This window comes from Tamandua tetradactyla, chromosome 14, assembly GCF_023851605.1.
Source record: "Tamandua tetradactyla isolate mTamTet1 chromosome 14, mTamTet1.pri, whole genome shotgun sequence".
In the NCBI taxonomy this organism is placed as follows: Eukaryota; Metazoa; Chordata; class Mammalia; order Pilosa; family Myrmecophagidae; genus Tamandua; species Tamandua tetradactyla.
The window spans coordinates 60,573,326-60,598,758 of record NC_135340.1 but is presented as its reverse complement, the minus strand read 5'-3'; the positions used below and the strand labels follow the sequence as shown (position 1 = coordinate 60,598,758).

The following is a 25,433-nucleotide window of genomic DNA, read 5'->3' as shown; positions in this document are numbered from 1 at the left end:
CACTAAAACTACATTCATATAATGCTAGGCAAGAAGAGTAAGACAAAGCTCCTTCACTCATACCATCATGTTATGAAGTTACAAACATTAAGAAAATGTAAGCTTCCTCTATCACTGATGGCATTCTGGCCTAACCTTTACAGGGTGAGGGAGGGGATAGTTTCATTTGTCATAGCATGCTAGATATTCCAGTCATGGCTCAGGAGTTCTTTGTCAGGCTTTGCAACTCACACATTCTTGATCTGTATAGAGATTTTTGCAGACCCTAGGTTTTACTATTTGCAATTTAGCAGGCATTTGCAGGTCATCAGCTGCATGCCAGCCACTGTGTTATGGACTGATGTTTTTCAATTATTCAGATGATATCTTCTATAAACAGCAGCATTTAGAATGACAAATGTAGACTTCTTTTCTCTGCACCATTCAACCCAAAAATTTTCCAAGAGCAAAATGTCCCCAAAGATGCTTAGCTGAGCTCACAAGAACAAAACGGAAAGAGGAGAACTGGAAATTAAACCACTCAGCCCATGAGTTACTCTGAGGTTGCCTTGCACTGATTTTCTGTCGAGTTACGATAGAGAGTGCAGTGCGCATCCACATTTATGTGTTCCTCTACATTTCCCAACATCCCTTGCAGTTACATTGGCCATGTAACTGAGTTCCAGCCAAGGAAATGTGGGTAGCAGTGACTGCCACTAGAATATGCTATGCATTTTTTCATGAGCTTTCTCTCCTTGATCTGTGGAGCTGGGAGCAAAGGAAAATGTAGAAATGTAGAAACCAAGAGATGGTAGATGTGTGAATCTCCACCTAAATGCTTTGAGGAAAGTTCCCAAGAGAGTTACTCAATATCAGATAATACACAGACAATAAATAAATGTCTGTTTTGGTAAGCCTCTGAGATGTTGGGGCCATTTGTTATCGCCACTGGCATTAATTGCTGACATACAAGGTTACCTAAGACTGGCATTTTAATCTTACCATGAGGATAAGATAAGATCTTGGGGTTTTGTGAGGAAGTGATATGAAATTAGGACCCCCAAATAATGTTCAAATAATCTAGAAAAAGTAGAGATCAGAAAAAGTCCAGAAGGGGACAAAATATTAATTCTCTCTACTTAGGCTCTGACTAGAACAACAGCAGCAAAAGTTTTCCTAAATAATTTCATATCATGAGCCTAACCTCAAATGGGTTTGGAGTACAAATGCATGCTATCCATATGGTACATGGATATACAAGTTAAAAAATAACATTTTTTTCCTAGGACTATGAAATCCTACAGCCTAGCTGTAGGATTGTCCAGATCTAGCAAGAACTAGCCTGATTGTTACTTGTGAGGGTATTTTGTGGCTTTAATTCATTAGCTAGTTGACTGCATCCAAAGGTAAAATTAAAGGACAGATAATACCCAAGTGAAGAGAAAATAAGTAAACTGTAAAATAGTTATAAAAAGATTACTAAGGCTACCTGTATTGAACACCTGTTTGTCCTTCTAAATTTGCTTTGCGTCCTTCTCTACCATATTCTTTTCCCTGAGAGGTTGGCCTATATTGTAGGGTTCTCGACAGTCCCAATTTGCCCAGGACTGAGGACTTCTAATGGACATGGATCTACAGTGTTAAAACAGGGTCAGTCTCATGGATCTACAGTGTTAAAACAGGGTCAGTCTCAGGCAAACCAGGATGGTTGAGCTCCTACCTATATGCACTTTATCAATAAGCTCCCTTACCTCTCACTTTCAGTTGGGGAACAACAACAAAAAAAAGAGCGAGAAATAAATTACCTATTTAAAAATCACATATAAAGTAAATATCTCAACAGCAAGAAGTTCATGAAGCATTATATACAAAAAGGCTAAAGAAAACATCTAATCAATCATTCGAGAGTGTGCTAGTTTGAAAGAAAAGCCATGTTTTAATCCTGACCCATCTCATGGAGGCAGTTGTTTCTTTTAATCCTTATTCAGTATTGTAGGTTGGAAACTTGATTAGATTATGTCCATTGAGATGCAGCTCACCCAACTGGGTATTAACCTTTGATTAGAAGGAGATGTGACTCCACCCATTCCAGGTGGGTCTTAATTAGTTTCCTGGAATCCTTTAAAAGACGAAACATTTTGAAGAGAGCAAGACAGCCATGAGAACCAAGAGGGCCTGCACAGTCAGAGACCTTTGGAGATGGAAAAGGAAAATGCCCCTGGGGGAGCTTCATGAAACAAGAAGCCTGGAGAGAAAGCTAACAGATGTTGCCATGTTCACCATGTGCCTTTCCGGTTGAGAGAGAAACCCTGAATGTCATCGGCCTTCTTGAACCAAGGTATCTTTCCCTGGATGCCTTACATTGAACATTTCTATAATCTTGTTTTAATCTGGACATTTTTCACAGCCTTAGAACTGTAATCTTTCAACTCCTTTCCAGTTGAGAGAGAAACCCTGAATGTCATTGGTCTTCTTGAACCAAGGTATCTTTCCCTGGATGCCTTACATTGAACATTTCTATAATCTTGTTTTAATCTGGACATTTTTCACAGCCTTAGAACTGTAATCTTTCAACTTATTAAATTCCCCTTTTTAAAAGCCATTCTTTTTCTGGTGTATTGCATTCTAGCAGCTAGCAAACTAGAACAAAGAGTAAAGGGAGAATTGTGGACTTCTGTTTCTAGCCATAATGGAGTTAACAGGGAATGGACTGACCTTCCTGACTGACTTAAACAACAGAAAAGTAGATAAATATATATGAAATAACAGTTTTCAAACATTGTACAAGAGGCAGCACAGGACTGGGATCCTTGAGAGAATAGAAGCAAATAAGAGGAGTCCCAAAACTGCCCAATTTTCTATCTACAGGCAGTTTCTAGGTCACATGTGCATGGAAGGAGTGAGGGTTAAGTTCATGTGTCCACTGAGCCAGGTTATGGCATCCAGTTCTTGACCAGATCTAGCAAGAACTAGCCTGATTGTTACTTGTGAGGGTATTTTGTGGCTTTAATTCATTAGCTAGTTGACTGCATCTAGGGCTGATTGCATCTATAATCAACAAAGAACACTGCCTTTAGCAGTGAGAGAAGATTCATCTAGTCAGTTGGAGGACTTACAGGGAGAACTGATTAGTTTCAGCAGTCAAGAAGAAGAATGTGTCTCTATTTGAGCCAGCCAGCTTCTTCTGGAGAATTAATTGAAACCTTCATGAAAATTCTTTACTTCCAGCCTGCCCTGTAGAATTCAGCCTTGCCAATCCACATGGTCATGTGGGACAATTTCTATAATATATCTCTCTTGGTTCAGTTTCTTTGGAGAACTCTGACCAATGAGCAGGGGACCCCAAAGAGAGCCCGACAATATTTCTAGCTGAGGAAACACAGATTGGAGTTTGAGAAGGTCAATGAGGCTAAAATTTGAGAGACAGGGTACTGGGGAGTTGGGAGCGGCACAAAAAGATTCTGGAGGGTCGAAAGAGAGGACCCTTTGGAACTCTGACTGACTATTGATATGCACATTCACGAGAGGAAATCACCTGGCACCTTGGAAAGAACCATCAAAAAGCAGTAAGCCAGGCAATTTCAGAGCTTGCAGAAGGCTAGCAATAAATCATTTTTCTGAATCCAGAATGAAAAGACCATGTAATACAAGGGGCATCAGGCAGAGTCCTCAAAAAAATGTCACCTGAATAGTACTACTAAATTTGCCCTAAAAAAAAAAAAAAAAGATGGCACTGAAACTGCCTAAGAGACCTTAAAATCAAGTCAAGGAATGATCTAACTGATTCCAAATAGCTGTGCAAGAATATAGTGAAACACTATAAAAGACATAAAATAAAATCTAGCATCCAATAATGTCTATATATTTTTCATATGCTGTATGATGGAGATCATATTTCATTCTTCTTCCATGTGACTATCCTGTTTAATTTTATTTTCCTTTCTTTTTTTTGGGGGGGGGGGGTTGGTGCAGGGTAAATACAAAGGTTGGAAATCAAACCTGGGTCTCCCACATGGCAGGCAAGAATTTCTACCACTGAACAACCCTTGTACCCCTGCATTTAAAAGTTAAATAATGTATATTTATAATTTATGTGTGCTATCCAATAAAAAGTTACAAGGCAGGCAAGGAAGCATAATATATGGCCCAAAGCAGGAAAAAAAAAATCAATATAGAAGACCCGAATAGTAGAAATAATAACTTTAGTAGAAAAGAGCATTGAAACAGCTATTCTAAATATGCTCCACAAGCTCAACAGTGCACACAGCAACATTATTTAATGAATAAATAAATGTAATATATAAAAAGAATTTCTAGATATTAAAACATAATATTCATGATTTCTTTAAAAGATAATTAATTAAAGTAAAAATAATAGCAATGTATCCAAAAGTACTCTGTCAAAAATAAGGAATGATGTATGCCCAAAGTCATTCATTAAAACTGGCCTGTGTAATGTGGGGGTCTCTAGAGTCTAAGATTTTTAGTTTAAGGCCTAGAATAATGGTTGACTCAGTTGATCTAGTCCATGTCACCTTTTCAATGGGCCCAAGAAATTTCTATTTATCCCTTCCAGATTTGCCTATGCAATGGCCAAAAAAATAACATCTGTCATTCATAGAAAGTTTAAAATGTCAGTCAAATGTTTTATATGTTACCTCATCTAATACAACCACCTTATGATGAGTACACATAACATGACCCTCATTTGGAAACTGAAGCTAAGAGCTGTAAAGTATTTCTTCAAGATCTCTTATATGGTCGGTGAAACTTAGACATCTCTCGTTCTAAGCCATGCTTTTTTTTACTTTTGTATGCTGTATGGTGGGGTCACATTTCATTATTTTTCCATATGAGTGTCCCATTATTGCAGCACCATTTGTTGAATTTTTGTTTGTTTGTTTTTTGTTTTGGGGAAGTGCATGAGCCAGGAATCGAACCCGGGTCTCCAGCATGGCAGCCGAGAATTCAACCTCTGAACTACCCTTGCACCCTTAAACCATGCTTTTTTAACCACTAAGATGTACTGTCCCTGATGAGCAGAAGTTACTTAAGTCATTCACTATACAGCCTTTTTCCTCTTTGTCTCATCTGATTTCCTCTTGATCTTTCAGAATTAGGGAAATATCCAAAAAGATAATTCTCTGATGTCTGGGTGCATGGGCATACTATATTATTTAGTCCAGAGAGAACAAAAGCAAAGAATGAACCCTGAAGAAAACTTTAAGCCCTTCCCAGCTCTGTCCTCCAGAGTCAGGATCTATTTGAAAACCCAATGGTGCATCATTTATGGTTCTAGGTGGTCCTTGTGCCAAATCAAGTTCTTTTTCAGGATTGGAAGTGAGGAGAGAAACCATGAGTTCAAGCTTAATTTCTGTTTTAAGCTTATTTTATTTTTCCCTCTATGTTTTAAATTCCATGAGAGCATCCTATCTCCTGTATTATTTTGAACCCTCCACTCTGTATAATATAGTTCCAGGTGTGTATCACAGAGCAGTCATATAATTTTTTAAAGTTAAAATATATGAAAATCCTTTTAAGTTGGTCAGAAAATTGTTTAAGAGTAGGGCATACAAATTACTATTAAGACTAAGCATTCAGAAAATACACTGGCTGATCGAAGTAGAATGTAATTGTGCTAATAACAGCTTAACATTTTGTAGCACTTTTTAATTTATAAAACTCTGTCTAATCTCATCTGCATTTACTCTTACAATAAACCAGTGAGGTAGAGACAACAACATACAAATATCTATATTATACATGAGGAAACTAAGACACAAAAAGATTAAGCAACGTGTCCAAAGCCACACAACTTGTAGTCTGGCTCATGTTCAAATCCAGATCTGATTCTGCATCTGAGTTTATCCAGCAACACTGCACTGCTTTCCTTATGTCTGAGGTGATGCTGGTTTATGAGTTGGTTTAGATTTTCTGGGATTTGATTACATTCACGTTGGCTAGAAAGCCTCTCACTTCCAATTCTGCATGAAATGAATTTTCCATTGCGTGTGGCATGCTCGTTTTCATAAACTTTTTATGGCCTTCAAAAATATATTAAATTGCTTTCTGCATGTAATTTCAAGGTGGTCAAAATAGCTCTGATAGATTGTAAGTGAAAATGAGAAGATATTAATATGCTCCAGATAGTCTGGCATGTCTTGGCAAATGAAGTAATTAATATATCTACCTAGCAGTCCTAGGAGATGGGTGTTCTCACCCCCACCTCACAGGTGAGGGCTTGGAAGCCCAGGAACCCTTCAGGACAATCCGTTTTGGGAACACTATGTCTGAGAGTCAATACAATTTTTATCTTTCTCTTGAGCCCATATTATTCTTGTTCTATCATGAGGGGATTAAGATGTAATATATGATTAACAGATATGATATTTTATGGCTAGGATGTTCATCCTTTTAGAAACATTATACGTATTTTTTGAAACTGAATAAATACCGTCTATTTAAAATGAAACCAAAAGGAAACTGGTCAGGTTGTATTAGCCTACTTATGTGTAGATGTGTTGTAATATGATAAAGCAATAATATTTTACTCATTTGCCAATTTCAATTATCTGAAATATTTTGAGAGTAAGTAAATTAGCAAAATTGGCACCAAATGGATGATATAAAATCATATTACTCATAAGACAGTAAGTTAGTTCCTTATACAGAACTCATTAACTCTTACTTTACATGGAGCTTTACAGTGATTTGACTTCCATCTCATAGTGGGATAAAAATCACATACCCAAAGAGAGAAAAGGGCTGTTAAATGTGGGCTTGAGAGTTATATAAAGATGCAACCAATTGCTGAATGTGAAGGTGTAAAATTACCAAGGTAAAGACAAGTTTTTATACAGGGTAGCATGTTGGTTCCATATAATGTAGAGCCATGTGTTCTTTCATTCCTACATCAATTTTTTCTTGCATTTAGTCAATATACTGTACTTTTTAAATGCACTATAATAGTAAAGGATGTTCATAAAAACATAAGCATTTAAAATTAAAATTTAAATGTGAAGTACAAAATATCAGAACTAGAAAAGAACTTAAAAATGTATCATTGGGTTAATGCTTTCATTTTATAATGAAAATACTTAGTCTCGGAGATGTTAAGTTACTTACCAAAATTGCACAGCTTGTCACCTGGGGAGGCTGGCAGAGTTGACAAATTAATTTAGATAAAATGAGTGCAGACCATGCCTTCCAGCCTAACACACTGAGACTGCTATTTAGAAAGTTCATTACAGTCTTTCTTAAAGACTTCCATTAAAAATATTTCTTTTAAATATTTGAGCTTGAGAAGCTGCAAGTTTCTGTTATCTTAAAAATCACATCAGTGAACCATCTCCTGCCCTTAGGAAACAAGGAAAGCGTGATGTCGTTGTATGCTAAATGTCTAAACACCATGGACAAATGAGTCTCCCATGTTTTGCTCCTTTTGGCTAATCTCTATGGGCTCCGTTATTTGAGAAAATGAGATGGAGAATTTGTAGCTGAGCAATTCACGTTTTGGTCCTATGAAATGGATGGAGGTGACTTAATTTTCTCGTAGAAGTTTGGGGGTGTCAATTAGAAATGAAGGAAAGGTCAGGATGAGAAAACAGAAATGATTAAAATAAAGAGAAAAATTAACCTAAGTGCCAGAGACTCATCACTGAAGCCGAGAAAGAATGTAGACAGAGTGGAGGGGAAGCAAGATTAGAATCGCATTAACATGAAATAGGAAGGAAATGTAGGAGGGGTGAGTATGGGGGAGGAAATTAATCCCATGTAGTGAAAAATGAGTTAGGAAAGCTTCGGTTCTTTTCTTAATATCTGTGACTTTAATAAAGGTTTTAGAAGAAGAAAGAAAAGGGTTCCTGCTCTCCCTTCTGACAGTACATTTTCTAGACCCTCTTCTGAGCATCCACCCTGAAGAAATCCCTGTTCTAATATGCCTCTCTCCAAGCCCCAAACCCCACTGACTTTGCTGCAACATCTGGGTTGCAGGCTTTAGTGTATAATGGCTCGCAGCCAGAACTGTCATCATAAGTTGGAGCATCTTGCCCAAGTAGGTACACCTAATGGACTCTGATCAGAACTCCTGCTTTTTCCCACAGTGAGTAAATTTTTTTCCCTATAACTCAAGCAGCAGCCAGGACCACAGGCAGCCCTGATGATTTCCATATGATCAGGATGATTTAGAGTATAGGAGCCCTAAGGGGAAGTGATATACTTAAAGGATACGAAGATTGCTGTGCTAATACAATGTGTGCATGTGAGTGTGTGCACATGTGTGTGTGTGTGCATGAGTGAGTAGGAGGCATGTGTATAATGTTCAAATACATAAGGTAGACTAGATTAAAACCAATCTTCTATGCAAAAGAGCTTAATTTTTTTAACTGATTAAAGTTTTATACTGATCAAACCCTCTTCTTTTGAAGCTGTAACTTCTATCTACACAAAAATTTCTCTCCTCTTGAATTATCTCCTTATTAAAAAAAAAAAAAAAGAACTAAACTTTGCTTCCTTCCTGTTCATCATTCTGTATCACTGGCAAACTGAAAATGTCCTCAGTCTCCCCTTATGTTCTACAAACATATTTCAACTTCTTTTGCACTCCTCAAACTTAAACAACTGGGGTTCAGCCCCACATCTTCACTGACCTCGCTTTTGCTTAAAAAATAAAAATTGCATGGCCTCTTCTCAGGCCTTACATGACCAGTCCATCAGCAGCATGTCCAGGCCCTTTTTCTTGAAGTTCTTTGTCTTAATTTCTGTAAGTCTCCTTTCCTCAGGCTCATCTCCTGCCTTTTGCATTGGTATTTCTCAGTCATCTTATCGGATTCTTCTTTTCTATGCCATCTGTTGGGTGTTGCAGTTCTCTAGAGTCTGGTCTTCACTTAATTCTCTTCTTCCTCACTCTTCAAGACTAACCAAATCATTGGGGGTAACTTCACCCACAAGCTATAACAAGGTAGAAATTTCAGGCTCCACATTCAAACATGACAATGTTCTAGGAAAAGGAGAAATCATCTTTACCTGATTATTCTTTATGGGGACTGCCTTAACAAAGTATCATAAACTGAATGGCTTAAAACAGCAAGAATGTATTGTCGTACAATTCTAGAGGCTAGAAGTCTGAATCAATGTGACAGCAAGGCCATGCTTCCTCTGGCAGGCAATCCATGGCATTCTTCGGTTTGGGGCCTAATGTTGCAGGCAACCCTTTTGTTAAAAGCCACTTCCTGTTGCAGTTTATTTGAGCCATTCCCTGTTGAAAAATTTCCCAGGGCCCAAAGACAGTCAACAGGCAGGATAAGAGAAGTCCCTGTGAAGCTCCCTCCCCCACTAACCACTCATCCACTTCTATAAACCCAGCTTCATGCCCTTCCCAATTTAAACCAGCTAATCGTTTGCCTTGTCTTTGACATGGCATATCATCCTGGCTATAAAAACTGATGTTAACCTTTTGTTCGGGGCTCAGACTTTCAGAGGCTACTTGGCTGGGCCCTATGGCCATAGACAATAAAACCTACTTCCTGAAACTTCAGAGCCTCGGCCCCAGTTTGTTCTGTTTCCATATAACATTCCAGGAGGCTTGAAGCCTTGTCCCTGATTTGCACAATACTAACTCAATACCTGCTTCTGTCCCATGGCTGTCCTCTCTCTATATATCCAAATATCCTCTCCTTATGAGGACACCTTACATATTGCAGTAGAGCCCAACTAATACAATTTGGCCTCATCTTAACAACATCTCCAAAGACCCTACTTTCAAATAAGATCATGAGACCAAGGATTAGGACTTGAATATATTCTTTGTGGGGACACATGTCAATCCATAACAGTGGATAAACTTTTCCGTGGAAGTTAATCAGCAGACTCTCTGTCCCATTTCTCTGGCCAGAATTGAGTTATATGTCAATAAATATTTATTGACCCAGTGACAGGCAAGAAGTATGGAATTTCCTTGGTGGCTACAACTACTCATCTGGGGAAGGAATATTTGTTAGGATCCTAGCAGAAGAGTTTAATGAAAGAACATTTTGCTTAGGTGCAGACAGAGCATAGGGTAACTGATAGGTTTCTCGTCTGGGAGGGAGGAGAAGAGACCAAAACTCGATCAAAGGAGCTTTATTGCGAGGTCTGTGCGGGCAGGTTAAGCTTAAGTTGGTGACAGCCCTGAACAGGGGAAAGGGTACAGTTTATATAGTTTGGCAGGCAGAGAAAGGGAGGTGGGAGATTTTCAATGTCTAGCTTGGGAGCAAGAAATTGCAGACTAAGTGGAGAGTTAGCACAAGCTTATAGCTGCCAGGGCTGTAACTACTGGAGGGCAGAGGTTGGATAAGGGGAGCTATCACAGGAACACTACTGACAGAGAGGAGATGCAAGGACAATCATGGGGCTGCCCTGTGAGCTGGGGCAGGTTTGGTTCTGCAAGGGGCTTCCTGGAAGCTATGGGTGTAGGGTTTCTTGGAATGTTTGCTAAGGGTCAGTAACTTCACAGGAGGTTTAGCCTAACAGTAACCACAAAGGATGGTATGGTATTCTGGATTTAGTGATAGGTGTCCAGAAAGGGAGGGCAGGAAGAGAAAACAAGGAGGCAGCTGTGTGAAGACCATCCCTGAGTGGAAATGTGGTCTTGGCCAATGACCACAGCCAATGCAAAGCAGTCCCACAGTGAGGAAATGGGGATCAAATATTCCAAATTCACTCTCTTCCCTTTTTCCAGATTCATCTCCCTGTTCCCACTTGGCTGAACCCAACCATATCACAGAGGAAAGTTGTCTGTTGTTACAATCTATACAGGTCAGCTTCCTGGGTTGCACAGAAGGAAAGGGAAGGGCTGAGACTGGACATGGAGGGGGAGGAGACATGGAAATTGCACACTGGAAATCAGTACTGGGAATCAACCAGAGTCCTTACAACTTAGATTTTTCTAACAGCTTTCAGAATTCATTAGTAATTGTACCTTCCTACCTCTCAAGGCAAGAGCTTTAGCATACTTCCAGTTCTTTCTCCTCTGCCTCCTTTTCCCTCTATCTCCTACTGTGTTTACATCATCTGACATTTTTGTTTCATGGTTTAAGTCATTCCTTAATTAAATTAAACAGATTTTGGCAACTTTTTTTCTCATTCTTGTTTTTTGCATCACACTTCATCATCCTGGAGTTATGAAGTCATTCTTTCAGAGAGATCTGTGGGTGGTAAACTTTTGAGGCCTTGTATATCCAAAAATGTCTTCATCTTGCCTTCACTATTGAAGAATAGTTTGCTGCTTGGCTGAGGATGGGAAGTAGGAAGGAGGGTGGGTTGGGGGGTGTGGAAGGATTGAGTGTCTGGCTGCTCCTGTAACATCTCCAAGCAATCAGCTTGCTCTGTGCCCTGGACCTCCTTCTCCTCTGGGGTACTACATCATGGGTATCACTCTCACTTTTCCAGCACTCTGCTTCTGGGAGCATTTTGGCCTATAGTTTTCTTCTTCACTCTAATTCCTTCTGGTTTCATCTCTTGGAGTTTATTCATAGTGTGATGCCATTTCTAATTTCTACCAGGTTTTCATAAGTAGGTGGGTCTTTTTTGGGATTCTTTCTTTGGATTCATTGATATATCTGGTTATTCCCACATGAGTTCAGAAGCTTTTAAAATTGCTATGGTTTTGTTATTTGTTCCAGTACCTGATAGGACTAGTCCAACATTTTTGCTTTTCTAAAAAATATTTAAAAGTTGTAGCCCTTCATAGTCCTTTGTTCTTCCTTATAAATTTTAGAATTCCTTTCTTAAATTTTATTTAAAATTCCTCTTATTTTCAAAATTATTCAATTGAATTTATAGGTTTTTGGGGGGAGGAGGAGTTATGCTATTCTACCTAGGATATACTATTCCTGTCTATTTATCTTGAACTTATGTTGTGTTTTTTAGTAAAGGTTCTGATTTGTTTGCATGCTTTGGCAGGCTAATTTGTAAACATTTTAGGATTTCTTTCTCAGTGTGTGCACTTTTTGCTATTTTAAAGCATTACTATTTTAAGTGCTATTTGCACTGTTATACCTGGTTATTATTGGGTACAATTCATTGAACTTTTTTACGTTGATTTTTATATATGATCTTGTATCCAACCTATTGCTGAACTCTCACTTTAGCTTTAATAGTTTGTAAGTGCTTTTACATTCCTAAAATATATTTTATTGCATCATCTCTAAATAACCATATTCTGTCTTATCTCTTCTCTGTGCTATATTGCAAAGTAGCAGTGATAGTAGATACCCATGGCTTGTTTCCACTTTAGACAGAATGCATCTTAATTTTCTTCCTTAGGTTGGCCATTTGCCATAGGTTTTTATTAGATAACCTCATCATCTCCTTTGTATTCCCAATGGATATTCTTAGTTTAATCCCTCATTATCTCTCCCCAGGAAAATTGCAATAGAATTCTAACTAATTTATCTGCCTCTTGCCTCATCCCCCACAAATTCGTCTTCTGCATTGTGATCAAGGTAATATTTATAAAATGCAAATGAGATCATGACTCCATGCTTAAAATTCTTCATTAGCTCCACATAAAGTATATCACATGTAAGTCCAGGTTCCTGATAAAAAAGGTCAACTCATCTACCTTAGACAGAATTTTATCCTACATAAATTCCTATCAAAGGAGAGAGTATTTGGCCTCATCAGAATTAGAATGTCTTAATGTTAACCTGGAAAATCCTTTGCCATCTCCACATCTAGGTTTTCACCACCCTTTAGGAAAAGCCTTCTAGAGACGGCTTTTCTTTCTCTTTATTTTCCCCAGGAATTCCTCTCCCCTCCTTATCACAAATTATACCCCCATCATTTGTATGTCACAAAATCTCACCACTCGATGACCCAAGTCAATTTTTAAATGGGTTTTCAGTTATACCCATATGAAAAAAAGAAAGGTGGTGATTTTGATGTGCAAAGGAATTGAATTGGGATAGTAGCTCAGTCACTAGTTGGTGAGAATTTCAGGCTTCCTTAATTAGTATGCAACATAACTCTAGTTTAAATTCTACTTATGTGGTCTTATTTTCCATAACATCCTCTTTTGACCTTGAGCTATTGTCTCAATCCTCTTTTACATGTTTAACTTCTGCAATATCAAAATATGGATGTGTCTGTAACAAGTCACGCTAAGTCAGCCCTCCTGTATTTTCACACCTGTGCCCCCTAGGCTTGAACTGTTTTTTCTTCTGAAATCTATTCGCCTTAAACCTCAGTTCATATGTCATTTCCTCTAGCAAGCTTTCTCTTCCAACCCCAGGGAGTAGAAATTCCTCTTTCTGCATTATTTTAATATATTTTACATATTTTGCTGCACATTTCCAATACAGGGAAACTTCTTTACAGAGACTATGTCTGCTACATAATACTTGGCCCAAAGATAGTTTGCGATAGTTTTTTTTTTTTTTTAAGTAGAGAATTTGTGAGTTTAAGAAGGGTCATTCATAAAAAACAGGCTTCCTATATAATACCCTATTATTAACACCTTGAATTAGTATGGCACATTTGTTATAAATTGATGAAGCACATTTATATAATCGTACTATTAACTATAGTTCATTGTTTAACCTAGGGCTCACTGCGTTGGCCAGTTCCATGGATTTATTTTTAATTTTTTTAAATTCTAGTACCATATATACAACCTAGCATTTCCCCTTTTAACTAGATTCAGATATATATATTTCAGCACTGTTAATTATATTCACAGTGTTGTGCTACCATCAACACCATCTATTACCAAAACATTTCTATCATTCCAAATAGCAACAGTATACAACTTAAACCTTTTTTAATGAATACATGAATGAATGGATATATGAATATCTCAAGAGTTTTTCATGAGACACAGACCTGGCACAATTCTTAACACAAAATAAGCAGTATTCTATCTGTTTCCTTCCCCTTGGTACACAGGGAAATAGCCGCACGTCTCTTTCACCCAAAGCAAACCCAAGGGGACCCTCAGAAGCAAAGCAGTCTGTTATTCAGGGACCTACAAACAGGATCCTGGCAATGTTGATGCCTCATCAATTTATGTATCACCAGCAACTTAAATATTATGAGAAATCAGAATAAGACAGATCAGCTTATGGCTAATGCTTTCCACACTGCTGAGGAGCTCCCATTTCAGAATTAGCCAACTGGGGAAGTTAAGAACTCAGAGTAGAAAATGCCAACTAACTTAAATTTGGAATTAAGAGTGTCCTGAGCTGCAATACTATATGGGAGGGTATAGGGGTCAGAGGAAGCCATGAAGAGCTAAGAGATAAACTTTCTAACTACATGCTAGGTTTGGAACAGGAGATACAATAGCCAAGCATTTTACTAGATGAAGTGCGCTAAGTGCTCATTTAATTATCACAACAAGACTTAAAGTCGATATTGTTTCCATTTAATAGATGAAGACCCTAGGGCTGAGTAAAATTAATTCATTTAATGAAGGCTATATAGATAGTAACTTTCTAGGCTATGTTACAAAATTAGGTCTGGTCTTATTCCAACGAATGCATTGTTTTGTTGTTGCTATTTTCTTAATCCTTTATTATAGCACACTTTTGTCAGAGAACAAAACAGAAGTGACTTCAGCTCTCTCTATCTTCACAGCCATCCCACTCCTCAGCATGCTAGAGCTGGCTGCATATAACAGCGCAATGTATAAAATTATTTTTATAAAAGAGGGAACTCAGCAAGCATTAAGTGTCAAATGTCACACAAACTGACCGCCCACCTCTCAAGTGCCAAGAAGTAAGCATAGGAGCAATTAGACTGTGGTGACTGATGTAAGACTAAAGAAAAGAGGCAAAAAGGTACTGTGATACCTTAAAGAGGGCATAGCTTTAGTTTAGAAACAACGTGAATCTGAATTTAAGCTAAACTGTAATTTGGTGAATAAAAAATAAACCTCTACTCAGAACTAGCTCAAAAAGGTTTGGATTGTCATATTAAGTTTACTTTCTGTTGCACAGAAATTATAAAAAAAAACTTGAAATTCATTCTAGACTTGCAATAGTAACTCAAGGCTGTCATGTGAAAGAGATTTGACATGTTATGCTTGATTCTAGTTGCAGAACTAGAACCAGTGAATGGATGCTTCAGTGAATGTAATAAAAGAAAGCCCTTTCCAAATAGATGGAATTGTCCAAAGACAGAATGTGTTGTTTCCGTGAGATTGCCTCCCCAAAGACACTCAAGAGTAATGGGATAGCACTTAGTTGGGGTATTTCAAGATCAGACTCTTTGGATCAGATGATCTCTACAGGTCTGTAATTCTTTGGTTTTCCAAACAGGTAAAATGATTTCTACTTCTCTGCTCTTGGTTAAATACCATACATTTATTTGAAAATGATGTACTGCCCTATTAGCAATTTATCTTTGCAGGTATCCAAGTACTAGATTTGTGTCTACAATCTCCATTTTGTCCCTCATCTATATTAAATATTAGTAGAAATTCTTTACCAATGCCAACTAGCTGCTCTTGATTCATTCTGTGTGATGTGAACTTCTGGCATCTTGATGAATACGTCTACTGGTAAGCTTAGCTAAATATTTGCAATATGAAAAGTCAAAATTGAAGAATGGAGATATAAAATTGTTATTTTTCAAAAACTCCTGGCATTTCAAATAGTGTTTTTTTGACAGAAATTTGAAATTCATTTCTACTCACATTTTTTTTTTTTTTTTTAAGAGAGAGGAAGGAAGGGAAGGAAAGACAGAGAGAAGGAAGGAAGGATGGAAGGAAGGAAGGGAGGAAGAAAGGGAAACATCTTTAAACATTTTCTTGTTTTTATTATATTTTGTTTGTTTGTTTGTTTTTTACATGGGCTGGGGCCGGGAATCGAACCGGGGTCCTCCGGCATGGCAGGCAAGCACTCTTGCCCGCTGAGCCACCGCGGCCCGCCCAATTTCTACTCACATATTTTTTAATATCAACATAATTTTTACCTGGCTTCTAATCATCCCTGTTTACATTTGACAACTAATAAGCCTTAGGTTCTTCTTGGTTGTCTATTTTTCACAGAGTCACAGAATCTTATATCTGTACGTGTATAAAACTTTTCTTTTCCTACCTCTTCTTAGTACAGGTAATAAAATTTAAGCCTAGAATATTTAAATGTCACTTTTAAGCCATACTGTTATTCAAAGATAGAATTGCATTGAGAGCTCTGTTTCTTTGTTCTTAGTTCACTGCTTTTTATAGTATTTCTCTCTTGTCTGTCTCTCTCACCACACATACACACATATGCATTATATAATTAGTACATAAATTGATAGAAGGTTGAAAGTATAAATTATAACAAACACAAAGAATGAAAATTGGGGTGTCTTTGTAGTTTGTTTATCTTTTGCCTAAATTTTCTAGGCAATTTAAAAGTATTCAATTTTATTTTATTTATCTTTTTTTTTGCATGGGTAGGATCAGGGAATCAAACCCAGGTCTCCAGCATGGCAGGTGAGAATTCTGCCACTGAGCCACCATCACACCACCTTTAGTATTATCTTTTAACTTAAATATTGGCAGGGCATTTCTTCTCTCTTAGTAGAGTTTATACTCTTTTGGTGAAGACAGACAATTAAGGGTCCAATTTTTATGCTGGTGATAAGCAATATGACAAAGGAAGTAGAAATACATCAAAGAGAACCTAATTTGAGCTTGGGGAGGTTGGGGATGGTGCAAGGAAGGCTTCCAAGAGGAAATGATGGCAAAGTTTAGAACTTGGGGGTAAGGGGTGGTAAACAGAGTTAGTCAAGGAAAGAGGCCTAGACAGAAAGGAAGAACATTTGAACATTCAAGAAAGAACAGCATATGCACAATAACAGAGGTGAGAAAGAGCAAGGAGTATTCCAAGAACTAAAAGAAGCTAAGTTTAAATACATTGAGGAATTGAGGAAGCTATTCAAAAAAGGCATGACAGTATATAGAAAGAAATAACAATGGGATAACTATATTTGCACCATGGTTTAAGAGTCTTGTTGAATTTGCACATGTATCTCTTACATGGCTTATCCTTCCAGTTATCTCAACACAATATCCACTTTTCCTGTTTTTCTAGCAATATGAATGGTGTTACCTAGCACTCAGTTTCTGGAGCAAGAATTCTCTGCTTGATTGTCATACCTGATCATGTCACCAAGCCCTTTCTGTTCTACCCACTGATTTCTGCCATTTGGCTAAGAGTCAGACCTAATAAATATGGTAGATAGACTCAGCCAAGTACTATACGGAAGATATGAATGCATTGTCTTCCCATTGTCCCTTTCCCTCCCTTCAATACCCTCACCTCATGCACATAGACAGTCTTGTTTCTAGAAATACCTGTTGCTAGACACAGCTCTGAGAAGGAGCCGGAGAACGGTGACTTTTGGCATTGAGTTTAGAAGCAGGCACGCCCTGGATCCTCTCTGTCAGATCTTTCCTGCACTGCTGCCAGACCTTCATAAGTGACTGCAAACAGTGTTAGGAAATCGTCAGAAGCCTCAGAATTGCCAGTTTTCTCTATGTGAGCCTCTACTCAAACCCAAGTAATGCCCATTGTCTCCTTTGTGTCCTACAACCTGAGGTACCAGAAAGGACAATGAGGAACTTAAAGATGTCAGGGAGATTACTGACATTCTAAATTTGTAAGGAGGCAATACCAAGATATATTTTGAACTTTTTATTCTTAAAACAATTGACCAAAAAATGTTGTGGATAGGTTGATACCACCACTAGTCAAATAATTGCCTTTGTAGTTCCATTTATCTCTTGATGTAGACAAATTATTTTCAGTGCCTATTTTTCTCTACTTCAAATGTCAAAAAATGAGTTCTCTCTCCTCTGACTCAGAACATAAGACTGAAAGGACACTGTGAAACAACTTTTTGGAGATGTACTTGTGACCATAGAGTATGGTCAGTAAGTAGGATATCCTGTAACAAGTTACTCTTTACATAGAACTGAGCTGGGAACTGGGTATTTAAAGCTACATAGTGTATTAATTTCACTGGGAGAACTTTTGTCTATGAATGAGTCATAGGCCTGAGTCTAAACAAACTTAGATGTTTCCTTAGCCTTTTAGTGTCTGCGCCAAAGTATAAGCCCGTTTCTGTTCTGCACCTTCATGTTTAATGAGTTTTGTGCCTCTGCATTTTCTGTGATCATACTTGCCATTTTATCACAAACAATACCAAGAAGAAAATTAAACTTCCCATTGAAGATAGATTCTGTGTTATGTAGGACCACATTCCCAATCATTTTTTTTAATTTAACTTTTGCAAAATTTGTACTTTCAAAGTGCCCAATTTCATGAGTCTTGTCAAAGGTATGCAATTATATAACTTCTATCAGGCATGATATATAACATTTCTAACATCCTAAAAAGTTTTCATATGCCATTGTGCAGTCAGCTGCCTTCTCCCACCCTCCGATCCCTGGCAACCACTGATTTGCTTTCTAACCACCGTATTTCTGCTATTCCTAGAATTTCATAGAAAAGGAATTAAATGATATGCAATACTTTCCTTGCTTATTTCACTTAGCATAATGCTACTGAGTTTTAGCCATGTTGTCAAATCAGCAGTCTGTTCCTCTTTATTGCTGAATTACATTTAGTATCCTCCATGGTATGGATATACCCAAATTTGTTATTCTGCTCACCAGCCATGAAATATTTGGGATGTTTCTCACTTTTTTTATTATTTTTGAAATAAATTGCTCTAGACATTCCTGTGTATGTCTTTGTGTGGACATGTTTTTATTCCCCTTTGGTAAATACCTAGGAGTGGAACTGTTGGATAGTTTGGTAAGTATATGTTTGAGTCTATACTTCCTTCAGTTCTTCCAAGTCCTTGCCAACATTTAGTACTGTCAATCATTTTAACTTTAGCCATTCTAATGGGTGCTTAGCAACATCTCATTGTAGTTTTAACTTGCATTGTCCTAATGGATAATGATGTTGAACATCTTTCTGTTTGCTTATCTCCCATCTGGATATTTTAGTGACGTGTCTGTTCAGATTTTTGCCAACATTTAATTGGGTCATCTTCTTATTGATTTTTTCCAATTGATTATTAAAGTAAATTTAAAGTCTTCTTTGTGTGTGTGGTTGGATTTAAATTTTTAGATAAAATCTAATAAGGGTTTAAGCCTTAACTGACTAGAGTGGATTATTAGATAATCCCATTTTTCAATAATTGTCATTTTACTATTTGTATTGCATAACAATTATTTTTAACTTTTTATTGTAGAAAATTTCAAACTTAGAAAAGCAATCAAATTAGTATACTGAACCTCCATGTTCTATCATTCAGATTCTACAATTATCAACCTTCTGCCATTCTTGTTTTCTCTATACCTTTCACCATTCTCTATCTACCACTAGATTATTATTAGTGGTAGTAGTACTTCAATTTCTTTTTTGTTGACGTAAATTTCACATATAGTAAAATATACAAATATTGGCTGAACAATTCTAAAAAATAGATACAACTGGGTAACCCACACTCTATACCTGTATCACAATATAGGGAGCTGTGCCCTTCCTAGGAAGTTTTATTGTGTCCCTTTCTTGCAAAATCCACTCTTCCCAGCCCAGCAACTATTTTACATTAGAATTTTATGTTAGAAAAATTTTGTCTGTTCTAAAACTTTACATAAATATAATCATTTCACAATATGTTTGTGTCTGGTTTCTTTCATTTTGCGCATTATTTGTAATAGTCACCCATGTTGTCAGTTAAACTATAGATCATCCACTATTATTGTTGAATAAAATTCTGTTGTATGTCTATAGAATAGACTGTTTATCCAAAATGTTACAGGGGAACATTTGATTTTTTTTTCAGTTTTTATATATTGTGATTAAAGCTGCCATCAACATTCTTGCCCAGGTCTTTGCGTGGATATATGTTTCCTTTTTTCAAAATACCTAGAAGTGGAATATTGGGTCAAAGAGTGAACAGTTTAAAAGAAATTGCCAAACATTTTTTTTCAAAGAAGGTATACAATTTTACAAATTGTATATGAGTTCAGTTGCTCCACATCCCTTCATTATCAGTGTTAGTGTTTTAAACTTTGGCCATTTTTACTGAGTATTTGGTGATTTATCATTTTAATTTGCATTTTCCTGGTGTCTAATCATGCTGAGTACTTTTTCATGTGTTTATTGGCCACTTGTATAGCTTAATTTGTGAAGTGTCTGTACAGGTTTACTGCCCATATTTTTATGGGGTTAATTTTAGTTTTATTAACGAGTTACAGAGATTCTGAATATATTCTGGATTTAAGCACTTTGTCAGATATAGGTTTTGTAAATATGCATTTTGAATACTTTTTTCCAAAACTGTAGCTTGCTTAGTTATCTTCTTAATGTTTTTAATATTGATGGAAATAATCTCTTATGCTGCTTTCTGAAAGCTTTTTAGATTTTGTTTTTATGTAGAATTCTATTATCTATGTTTGCATATGGTCTAAGATGGAGGTTGAAGTTCTTTTGCTCCATATAGCTATTCAGTTGTTCCATCAACTTCTGTTGTGAAGAATATTCTTTCCTCACTGAAATGACTTGGTATCTATATTGAAAATTGCTTGGCCATATAAGTGTGAGGCCATTTTGAACTCTCTATGCTGTTCCATTGATCAATTTGTCTTTTTTTTTAGACCGAAACCACATTGATAAATATAATGTAGAGTAATTTTTGAAGTCTGGCAGATTAAGTTCTCCAGCTTTTTTTTCAAGATTATTTTGGCAAATCTATGTCCTTTGCATATCCACATAAATTTTAGTATAACTTGTCAATTTCCATAAAAATGCCACTTAAAATTTAGCTATACATTAATGTGGTGAAAATGGGGACCTTAACAATATTGGAAATAAGGATTAAAAATAAATAAATAATAGAGGGGATAAAGGGTAAAAAAATAGTTGGGTAGATTGGAATACTAGTGGTCAATGAGAGGCAAGGGTAAGGAGTAAGGGATGTATGAGTTTTTCTTTTTTTTTTTTTTTTCTTTTTCTGGAGTAATGCAAAGATTCTAAAAATGATCATGGTGATGAATACACAACTAACTGTGTGATGATATTGTGAGCCATTGATTATATACTATGGATGGACTGTATGTGTATGAAGATTTCTCAATAAAGATATTTTTTAAAATATTGGGTATTTCAAGCCATAAATATAATGCATCTTTCCATTTGTTTATGCTACTTTATTTTCTCTCAGCAATGTTGTATGATTTTAAAAATAGAGGCTTTTGCATGAGCTTCAAAAATGTATTCTTATGTATTTTATGGATATGTTGATACAACTTTAAAAGAAATGTTCACATTTTTCTTTTCCAACTGTTTGCTCCTAGAATACAGAACTACAACACATTTGTACGTAATGGTCTTTTATCCTAAGATCTTCTAAATGTCACTTACTAGTATGAGAAATGTTGTTGTTCCTATAAAACAATCTTCCTACAAAAACAATCATGTTGCCTCTGAATAAGAATAATCTAACTTCTCCAATTCCATTCTTTAAGTTTCTAAATTCTATTGCTCCCTTACTGCAATAGCTAGGTGTTCTAATACAATGCTGAATAGAGTGGCAGGAGCAGATTCCATTGCATGAGTCTCAATCTTAGGAGAAACATATGAGCTATAGACTTTTTTATAGAGGCCCTTCATCAGGATGAAGAAGTCTTTTCTATTCTTAGTTTGCTAAGAGGTTTTTTTTTTTAATCATAAATGGATTTTTTTTATTTGGGCGTATGTTTTGATATTATCAATGGAAAGAATAACATTTAATAGATCATATGTTCTTTTCTCTTGTATTCTAACAATATAGGGTGTGCTGGTTTGAAAGAATGTATGGACCCTAGAAAAGCCATGTTTTAATCAAAATCCCATTTTGTTATGGCAGAATAATCCCTATTCAATACTGTATGTTTGAATCTGTAATTAGATTATCTCCCTGGAGTAACCCAGTCAATAGTGGTTGTTAAACTGGATTAGGAGAGATGTGTCTCCACCCATTTGGGTGTGTCTTGATAAAAAAGGAAACATTTTGGAGGATGAGAGAGTCGGAGAGAGCAGAGAATGCTGCAGCACCAAGAATCAGAGAGTCTACAGCCAATGACCCTTGGAGATAAAGAAGGAAAATGCCTCCCGGGGAGCTTCATGAAACAGGAAGCCAGGAGAAGAAGCTAGCAGATGACACATGGCTAGCAGGCCATGTGCCCTTCCAGCCAAGAGAGAAACTGTGACTGTGTTTGCCATGTGGTCTTCTCACTTGAGAAACCCTGAACTTCATCGGCCTTCTTGAACCAAGGTATCTTTTTCTGGATGCCTTTGAATGGACATTTCTATAGACTTGTTTTATTTGGGACATTTTCTTGGCCTTAGAACTGTAAACTAGCAACTTATTAAATTCTCCTTTTTAAAAGCCATTACGTTTCTGGCATATTGCATTCCAGCAGCTAACAAACTAGAACATAGGGGAATTCATTGACCAACTCTTTTTTGTATGCTCTGTGGTGGAGGTCACATTTCATTCTTTTTCCATTTTAGTATACCGTTATTGCAGCACCATTTTTTAAATTTTTGTTCTTCTTTATTTTTGTTTCCTTGTTTGTTTGTTTGTTTTTAGGAAGTGCATGGGCTGGGAATTGAACCCAGATCCCTGCATGGCAGGCAGCAATTCTACCACTGAACTACCCTTGTACAGCCCCCATCGATTGATTTTTAAATACCAAAACCATCTTTAATTACTTGGTTAAATATCACTTGGCCCTGATGCATTATCATTTTTTTAGACATTATTGCATTTGATTTGCTATTATTTTAAGCAGTTTTGCACAATTTTTTTGGTGGATATTTCTATATAATTTTCTTTCCCCATCATGTCTTCAAAAGGTTTTGCTTCACAGTGGTGTTAATCTCATATCAAATGAGTTTGGAAATATTTTCTCTTCCTCTCTTATCTGAAAGAATTTGTTTAGGATTGGAATCATTCTTCAATAAATGTCTGAAATAATTCAATAGTGAAGTCATCCAGGCCTAGAGTTTTCTTTGCAGGGAATTTTCCAAATAGCAAATGCCTTTTTTGGTATCTAAGTCTACTCAGATTTTTATTTCTTCTTGAGTCCTTATAGTGAATTGTGTTTTTCAAGGAATCTGTTCATCATCTATGTTGTCAAGTTTACTGGCATAAAGATTTCTTAATATTCCCTCATTTTCCTTAGAATTTCATAGATTTTGTACTATCCTATTTTTCATTCCTGATATTGGTAAATTTAGGTATTTTATTTGGTTTATTACGTCAGTTTGTCAGGTGTTTATCAATTTTATTAATACTTCCAAAGAACTAATTTCCTGCTTTGTTAATTTTCTCTGTTTTCATTTTTAATTGTTTTGCTTTGTTTTGTTTTGCATGGGCAGGCACCAGGAATCAAACCTGGGTCTCCAGCACAGCAGGTGAAAACTCTGCCTGCTGAGCCACTGTGGCCTGCCCTCTATTTTCCATTTTTGATTATACCTGTTATCACTTTTATTGTTTCCTTTCTTCTACTTATTTTAGATTTACCTTGATTGTCTTTTTATAGCTTCCTAAATAGGCAACTGTGATAGCTTCTCTTAATTCTTTTTTCTTTCCCATGCAAATATTCAAAGCAAAAAGAAAAACTCTCCCTCTACATATCCACCTTTAGCTGTCTCATTTTGATATATTTTAATTTTATTATAATTCAGTTCAGATTATTTTATCTTTCCCTTATGATTTCATTCTTTGCTTTATGGTTAGTTTCAACCATACTGGTTAATTTCCAAATATTTGGGAATTTTCCAGCTAACAAACAATTATTAGAATTACTGACTTATAATTCAATTTCATTGTGGTCAGAGAATGGTTTTTCTATGATTTCAGTCTTTGAAATTTAATGAACTTGCTTTATAGCCAACATAAGTGGTCTATCTTGGCAATTATTTCATCTGCCCTTGAATATGCATTCTCTAGTTGTAAAGTGTAATTTTCTATTATTGTCAATTGGGTAGAGATGGTTGATAGTGTCATTTAGATGTTCCATATCTTTTTCACATCCTTACTGATTTTTTGCTCTAATTGCTATATATCAATTATTGAGGGAAGGATGCTGAAATATCCAAAAATGATTTTACTTTAATCTATTTAATATATTTATTCTCTTGGTTTCTCAGTGTTCTCAGTTCCCTTCATGTATATAGAAACTCTCTTATTGTCAGAAGCAAAGAAGCCTATAATTTCTATAACTTCCTAATTTATTATCCCTTTTATCATTTTTAATTGCCCATTTTGAACTTAGTCTTTAAAAAAACCTATTTTGTCTGACATAAATACAGCCTTTCCAGCATGGCATATCTTTTTCTATCCTTTTAATTTCAACTTATCTGTTTTTTATTTTTTATTTTTAAAAAGTGTCTCTTATAGGTAACACATGACTGGATCTTGTATTCCATTTCACAGTTGCTACCTTTTAGTTGTTCTGTTTATTATATTTATATTTAATATGATTAATGGTGTGATTGGATTTAGATTAACAGCTGTGCTATATATTTCTTATTTGTATCATCAGTGTTTGTTCTCCTATTTTCCCTTTTCTGTTTTTTTAGATTATTAAAAATATATATAATATTCCATTTTATTCAGCCATTGCCTTTTTAGCTATCCCCCTTCGATTATTTTTATAGGTTTCTCTGTGGATTATAATATGCAACTTAGAGTGATTCTTGAACTACATTACATAAAATACTAGAAGCTTGCAAGTGTGATTCCATTTACTGCCCTCCTCCCATATTTTGTGCTATTATTGCCATTATGTACAATCATATACTGCAATATATATGTACACATATTATAAACTCCACAATACAGTGTTGTAATTTTTGCTTTCAACTGTTATATGTCTTTTAAAGAAACATGTATATAAATAGATACAAGGATATAGATATACACACACATATATAAATATAGTTATATTTATCCACATATCTATAATTTATGGCAATATTTATTCTTTCTGATAGATCCTACTTACAATCTGGTGTCATTTTCTTTTAGCTAAATAGCTTTCTTCAGCATTTCTTGTAATACAAGACTTTTGAGAATAAATTCTCTCAGTTCTCATCTAAAATCTCTTTATTTCACTTTCATTTTTGAAGCTTCACTTTTCTTATTTATAAGTCTGGTTTGACAGGTTTTTCTTTCTCTCTTTAAGTACTTTAATATATTCAATTGTTTCTGTCTTCCATTTTGACTGGTGCAAAATTACCTTCATTTGAATTGCTTTCCCTTGTAGTCAATGATTCTTTTACCTCTGGTTACTTTCAAGATCTTCTCCTTAGTTCTTGATTTCAAAAATTTGATTAGGATGCACGTATGTGTGATTTTTTTTTGTATTTATACTACATGTTGTTCATGAGCTTCTTAGACCTATAAATTTATGTCTT

General features: G+C 36.0%; 1 long non-coding RNA gene across 1 annotated transcript in view; it reads left to right on the top strand.

The window, feature by feature from the left end:
* LOC143655137 (uncharacterized) overlaps positions 1–25,433 on the top strand; it is a 32,280-nt gene that overhangs the window by 688 nt on the left and 6,159 nt on the right. The window lies entirely within an intron of this gene.